This window comes from Pseudorasbora parva, chromosome 7 (assembly GCF_024679245.1).
Source record: "Pseudorasbora parva isolate DD20220531a chromosome 7, ASM2467924v1, whole genome shotgun sequence".
NCBI lineage: Eukaryota > Metazoa > Chordata > Actinopteri > Cypriniformes > Gobionidae > Pseudorasbora > Pseudorasbora parva.
Window position 1 is genome coordinate 38,216,865 of NC_090178.1, and position 8,122 is coordinate 38,224,986.

The following is an 8,122-nucleotide window of genomic DNA, read 5'->3' on the forward strand; positions in this document are numbered from 1 at the left end:
ACTGCACCCTTTGCAGAGAAGCATTTCAGTGTCTCAGACTGTCTGACTTAAAGCATGCGATGACACTCAGACACATCCGTGAACTAAAGGTATAGTTAGGCCTATTGTTTTTTTAATGGATAATATAATATAATATTCCATACATTATCAGAGCTTGGCAGACTTATTTTTCTAGACATTAGAACGGTTAATTAATAGATTATAGCCTAATTAATGTTATCAATTTATCATTTAGCAGTTTGATATTTAAAAAATATTTAGAAATAATTACATAATAATATTGTCATAATAATAAATTAATAAAGAGGATTAAACATTTTTGAATTTCAGAATTGTCAGTAAAGTGGTTATTGGTTCAGAATGACTGCTTAAAGAGACAGTGCACCCAAAAATGAAAAATCTGTCATAATTTCCTCACCCTCAAGTTGTTCCAAACCTGTATGCATTTCTTTATGTAGAATACATATGAAGACACATTCCTACCATGGAAGTCAATGTTGCCCCCAAAGCAAACATCTGGTTACAAACGTTCTTCAAAATATAGCCTATTCTTTTATGTTCAACAGAATGAAGAAACTCATACAGGGTTGGAACATCATGAGGGAGAGTAAATGATGACAGAAATTTCATTTTTGGGTGAACTATCCCTTTAAAGTACACCAATACAGGCTTCTAAAGAGTTCTTCAGAAATAAATAAAATAATCAAAAGTAAAATAATTTAAAATGTGTTCTGTTGCAAGTTTACATACTTGATTCCATGTTTATTGTTGAGCTGTTGTCATTGTTTCATTGTCACTCTTATCACTCTTTAATTGCCAAGTTCATTAATTATTTTCAAAAACAGATTCAAAACTGATTTTGAAAAAAAAAAACACACACACACAAAATAACTTATCTTCAATATAAAAAGTGATTGTGGACTGGATATTTTTTTGACCTTTTATCACAGTCTTGTACGTCAAAGATTAGTAACAACACTGGCTTTGATGCATTGTTAGTTTGTGTGCAGCATCAGATTTACATTTTTTTAATCCCTCATTTATATGCAGTTATTACAAATGCCAGAAACTAAGCTTCTTTTTTTTCAGCACAGGCCTATCTAAAGGGTTAATGGTGCCACCTGGTTATCAACTGTAAAAAATACACATTTTACCTCTTCCCAAAAGGGAAAACCACCAACAATCAAGAATGCATGAGTATATGGTGTCATGGCTTTCCAATCAAAAAATGTGACTATAATGGAAGTCAATGGGGGCAAAAACAGGCACGAACAGTAAATGAGAGAGAAAAAAATCTGATGCTGCACAAAAACTAACAATGCATCAAAGCTAAAGTTGTTACTAATCTTTGACATGCCCAAGACTTTTATATATATATTTTATATTTAAAATAAGTCATTTTGTGTGTATGTTTTTTTTTTCCAAATCTGTTTTGAAAATCATTTATGAACTTGGAAAATAAAGAGTATTATTATTTTGGTACTGGATAATTTGAACTGAAGAGCCTCATAAATTAATAGACTTATTAATGATCTTTGCGCACTCAGACAGCAACAGGTCAGCTCATGCCCGTCAGTCAACAATTTCAAAAGAAGTTAACGTTAGAAGACGAAGACTACTGGTAAGTAAATAAGTCAAAAAATATTTTTTAGTAAAAGGCGACGGGGAATTATGTGTCGTGACGTGCTACAGGCCGGTAGAATAAAATTCTGAAATTATGGTTTCTAGTTTTGGTGTGCCACCCCAAGATTTTAAGTGGCCCCATCTGGCCACCCCTATGAAAAATTTCTGGAGGCGCCACTGGGGTAACTATCAGGAAAATTTACAAATGATTTATACTGTAAGTATTTTTTAATTAAGGGGTAATTATACTTTAAGTATTTTTTAATTAAGGGGTAATTATCCATGTAGTTACGGGGTAAGTATGGATGTGCGGGCTGTAAATTAAAGTGGCTCTTGTTCCCCTCTTGGTTCATGAAATTACAGGGTAAGTACAATAAAAACACAAATACAATCTGATATCACTCAGAAACCTTTATTTAAAAAATAAAAAAATATGTTCCTCTTCTTTTTCTTCCTTGTCACGGATTTTAAGAAGGATCCCACATGTCTCTAGCTAGTATTCTGTAACTGTCACACTGAAAATACAGTGCGCGCAGAAATGTCCTCACCGTTTACTCGTCTTTTACTCTCATGCAATCCGAGATGTATAGCCTACGAATTTATTTCCTCAGATGAACACAGATAAATAAATAATCTCTGCTAATTAAAACTCATTTGGGTTTCTAAGAGTTAAGGCAAACAGCACATACAGCAATAACTACAGTAATCCATACGATCCCAATGGATAAGTGTTTGTAAGGAAAATAACAATATATCGCATCCGACCAGCAGTTATCTGCGTGTGCATGCGATGGTTGATTTCACGCTTGACGTAAATTGAAGGGTCGTCAAGCGTGACGTGTGCGCGCCGAAAAACTCTGGTCATGTGGCTGTCGTTTTTTTTATGCTCACAACAGTATAAAAACAATAACATAATATATGATAATAGCAATTAGAAACAAACAAGAATAAAATACAAGATATGTTCGTTCTCGCGTGTGTTTGAGATGAAACGTGCATGAGAACGTCATGAAAGCTTGAAGCGTCTCATGCACGCGCTTGGTAACAGGCAAGCTTTCATGATGTTCTCATGCACGTTTCATCTGAAACCCACGTGAGAACGGACATCTCTTGTATTTTATTCTTGTTTGTTTCTAATTGCTATCATCATATATTATGTTATTGTTTGTATACTGTCCACATGACCAGTTTTATGGCGCGCGCACGTCACGCTTGACCCTTTAAGTTACGTCAAGTCAAGCGTAAAATCAACCCTCGCATGCACACGCAGATAACTGCTGGTCGGATGCGAGACATTGATTCATCCATTGGGATCGTATGGATTACTGTACTTATTGCTGTATGTGCTGTTTGATGCCTTAACTCTTAGAGACCCAAATGAGTTTTAATTAGCAGAGATTATTTATTTATCTGTGTTCATCTGAGGAAATAAAGTCGTATACATCTCGGATTGCATGAAGGTAAAAGACGAGTAAACGGTGAGGATATTTCTGCGCGCACTGTATTTTCAGTGTAACAGTTACAGAATACTAGCTAGAGACATGTGGGATCCTTCTTAAGATTCATCTGTGGCAAGGAAGAAAAAGAAGAGGAACATGAGGAGGATGAAGCAAATTAATATGTTTTTTTTTTCAATTTTTTAAATAAAGGTTTCTGAGTGATATCACATTGTATTTGTGTTTTTATTGTACTTACCCTGTAATTACATGAAACAAGAGGAGAACAAGAGCCACTTTAATTTACAGCCCGCACATCCATACTTACCCTGTAACTACAGGGATAATTACCTCTTAATTAAAAAATACTTACAATATAATTACCCCTTAATTAAAAAATACTTACAGTATAATTACCCCTTAATTAAAAAATACTTACAGTATAATTACCCCTTAATTAAAAAAATACTTACAGTATAATTACCCCTTTATTAAAAAACACTTACAGTATAAATAATTTGTAAATTTTCCTGATAGTTACCCCTTTATTCCCCCAATATTACATATTGTTCCCATATACTTACTTTATAGTTACACTATAATTACCTAAAGTTATGCTGTAAATTCACTTTAATTATACAGTACTTTCCGGGCCGTAATCTAAAGCGTTACCCAATTAACAATGGCCGTGGGGACTCTCAGGAGTCCTATAAGTCATTTCTGGAAGAGAGAAGCTCTAAACGGGAAGCAGTTCGTCGCACTCGACATGAACGGCCATAGTAGTAGTATGTTTCGCATGTAAAAAAAACACAGTATTTTTCATACAAATTACTTATCTGTATACCGCTGTTTCCTCTGTCCTAAAAACAGCCTGATGATTTCCTTGTTCTATGAAGTCCCTCCTTCAAAAATACGTAACGAGTTCTGATTAGGCCAGCGCTTCCTGCGCTGTGATTGGACAGCAGCTTAGCACACTTTGCCCGGAAAGGTCCCGCCTCTTACCATAACGCGCTCAATGTTATTGCAAAAATGTCTATATTGCCTTATCAATTTGAGCCGGAATCAGACCCGGAGAATATCGAAGAGGATCGATTACAACCTGCTCAGGAAAGACTTTTGCTGGATGTTTCAGAATGGTAAGCTGTCTATTCAGTAGTTTAAACTGATCATTACAAACACCAACAATCGATGGTGTCTGAATGAATTACTACACTTTTATATGCTAAGTTTTTTCGGATTAGTTTCAATTACCATCTAACGTTAGTTAACAAAGCTAAACAGCGTTGCACTTTGTGTCATGAGTTACATAAACTGTTAAACGGACCGACTTAAATAATAAAATACACTTACTGGTTGTAGTCCATAAACAACGCCTTCTCCAGACAAAGAGGGAACTGCGTCATCTTTTAAGAATAATCTTTCTGCGAATCCGGCATTAAACTAATTGAGATTGAGGAAGCAGTCCTCAGCAAAATGTGCTGCATTGATCTCTACGTACATCGTCCATGAGAAGGCCAAACAAAGGTGATTTGACTCTGGGGTGAAAATAACAGTTTCAATGGCATGGCGACAAACACACTCTACAAAAACAACGCTTCCTATTCTCGACCTGCGAGAGCAAAAGGACAACGCCCCCGAATTTGTGTGTTCTTGTGGGCGGAGGGTTCGTCAACAAGCGGTTTTAGTTGTGTCATTAAACCTGGAAGTGCAGAGGTGTAGTCCAAACCGGCCGTTCGCTGTAGGCTTTGAAAGAGAACTTCTGTTAAATAAAATATCTCACTTGGCATTGAACTTTGAGCGTTATAATTTTACAGGTATTATTTATGCTCTAACAGCAACATTACACACTAACTAAAGTTTGAAAGATGGAATCGCAAAGAATGGAACCTTTAACAATCCTCTACAATGAAACCAAGGCTGATAGATGACAGTTCTTTCTATAGTTATGTATATGGTATAGAAAACAGGTGTAGTTCTTGTCTTGGAAGATTAAAGCACAGATATTGACCAAAACTATTTATTTATAATAAAGCACAACTATGACCTCTGTGCATACCAATTCAAATCACTTATTGACAGGTTTTATAGTTATGACAGCATGGTAGTTAGAAAATTATCATGAAAGAATAGAAACAAGTAAGTAAATGATGACAGAATTAAAAAATTGGGGGGAACTAATGCTTTAAAGTGATAGTTCACCTAAAAATGAAAATTTTCCTCACCCTAAAGTCATCTTAAGTGTATATGACTTTATTTCAGTCTAATATAATCAGTTATACTAAAAATGTCCTGTCTCTTCCAAGCTTTATAATGGCAGTGAATGTCTGTCCATAAAAGTGCATCTATCATCATAAAAGACACCCACATTGCCTGAGTCAAGGGTTCCTCTTTAAGTAAATCGTTGCATATGGCCGTACTGTCGTAAGCTAGTTATTTTAGTTGATAAAGTTTAAAATATGGAAATATTTCTTACACAAACGCATCCCAGTGCTTTAGAATGCCGTTATTAAACCCCCAGAGACTTATGTCATTACTTTTATGATTGACAGATGCACATTTTTTAAAGGATAGATGCACTTTTATGATGGACAGATGCACATTCATGATGGATGGATGCACTTTTATGATGGATAGATGCACTTTTATGGATTCAAAACAGAAACAGCCATTCACTGCCATTATAAAGCTTGGAAGAGCCAGGACGGTTTTTAATATAACTCTGATTGTATTTGTCTGAAAGAAGAATGTCATATACAGTAAATCATAGGATAATGTTCATTTGTGGGTGAACTATCCCTTTATCCTACTTGTTGCTGAAATGATTGAAGTACATAGGTAGGAATTGTAATATAATTGATTCATTATGAATGGGGTCTGTTTAAAAGTAATGAAAAATGTATTCTTTAAGACTGTTTAAAGTATTTTTTTTATCCTCAAACTATATTTTATTCTTGTTGGCCAGCACACCTACCATATGACTGAAAAACAGAAGAACAACTCAATCAATTTCCTTATTTGGAGGACTAATACTTTTAAAATGGGTAAGTAATTATTTCATATTAAATATTTATGCAAAATGTATTTATCATTTTAACTTTTGGTAATTGTTTGGATCTGCCTTCATGTTTAAATGTATAGTTTTTTTCTATTTGTGTTTTTAGGAGTGTTTCTATAATGCATTAAGTAAGGCCCGGGGTTGGTGCTTGAAGACTACAGACTAGAACCTCCCTGGTTATGGTAAGATTTAACAGATAACTTATGAGAGAATCATGGGCACAAAAATCAAAAATAATCATAGCTTTGTTGGTATTTGGCTAACATAATTACAAATACTAAAAAAGTCAAACAAATTGTTTTCATGATTTGACAGGTAGATGTTTTCTGTTTGATTTTATACTCAGCAGATTGGGAAATCTCTGCCTATCACAAAGTCAGGAAGAAGGGAACAAAAATCATTCCAGCAGCTGACTAGTAAGTGAGATTTCTTAAAGGGATAGTTCACCCAAAAATTAAAATTCTGTCATTTACTCGCCCTCATGTTGTCAATTTCACGTGATTTCAGCAGTTTGGCAGTTTGACACACAATCCGAATCATAAATCAATACGCTGATTCATGATCGTTTGAATCTTTATTTGAGGTTTGAAAACAAACGCGGAAGAGAAGACAAAGGCGAATAAATTCGTAGATTTGTTATTTTTGGATCAAAATGTATTTTCGATTCAAGAGATTCTAATTAACTAACTGATGTCACATATGGACTACTTTGATTATGTTTTTATGACCTTTCTGGACATGGACAGTATAGTGTGCATACACTTAGATACGTTGTTGGACTAAATATAAAATATCTTAAACTGTGTTCTGAAGATGAACGGAGGTCTTACGGGTGTGGAACAACATTAGGGAGAGTCATTAATGACATAAATTTCATTTTTGGGTAAACTAACCCTTTAAATACAGCAAGTTTTCCACCATAAACTTGCTGTATTTATAAAATACAAATAATATTAATTGTAATTGGTCTGGTTTTGTGTTGTCTAGGCTAGGGAACCAGCATTCCAGGATTTTTCGAGAGAGTTGGATCTGCACAGCCTTCCCTGCTCTGCATGTGAAACAACAACTATGCACTGAACTGTACTGTTAGCAACTGGGCACAACTGATCCACACATATCCTGCAACTGTTATCTGCTGAATGTTGTGTTGACTCAAGTACTGCTGTTCTGTTGCAAAGTTGAAGGTACTGAACCAACTTCACTGACACAGGACATATATTCACTGACATGCAGGACTTGAAGTATTACACACTGATTGATAAGCAGCTTTAATATAATTCTGATGACAGAAATGCCTATACTGTGCCTTATTCATTTATTTTAAAAGTTAATCTTCCGTGATGTAAAGGGTCTTGCTTGTTAATAAAAATCTAGTTTCTTAAAACAACTCTTTGCATTCGTTATTTTGTAACTTTACAATGAACAGAATTTTGTTGTACTATTATTTTCTCTGTGAATGTGCAAAGTTCAGTTGTGCTTAGATATTTTTGTCTATTAAAAAAAAAGTTATTCTTCATATGTTTATTTATTTTTTCCTGTAGTAAAAAAAGCAGTTTTAGAACATTGCATGTAAGACAACTGTCATGAATACACTTTAAAGTGTCATAAAATAACACTGAATTATTTAAATTAACACTTTAAGAGTAAGGGAGTAACACGATTCAGGGTTAAAAATACTATTTAAAGTGTCATAAAATAACACTGATTTAAATTAACACTTTAAGAGTAAGGGAGTAACACGATTCAGAGTTAAAAAATACTATTTAAAGTGCCATAAAATAACACTGAATGATTTAAATGAACACTTTAAGAGTAAGGGAGCAACACATGTTTAGTGTAAAAAATACTCTTGATGGTGTTATGAAACAACACTCTAGGTGTTAAATTTTTAACACTATTATGGAGTTAAAATATTTACACTATCCAAACACTATCCACTAACTGGTGAGAATTATATAAACTCTGGAAAAGTGTTAAATTTAACACTATAGGAGTTGAAATAACACTG

The 8,122-nt window shown here is 34.2% G+C and overlaps 1 long non-coding RNA gene across 1 annotated transcript; it reads left to right on the forward strand.

The window, feature by feature from the left end:
* Positions 1-6,219: 6,219 nt before the first annotated feature.
* LOC137083871 (uncharacterized) lies at positions 6,220-7,404 on the forward strand. Its single transcript, XR_010906631.1, has 3 exons — positions 6,220-6,296; positions 6,461-6,530; positions 7,102-7,404. It is a non-coding gene; the product is annotated as an uncharacterized lncRNA (long non-coding RNA).
* The last annotated feature ends 718 nt before the right edge of the window (positions 7,405-8,122 follow it).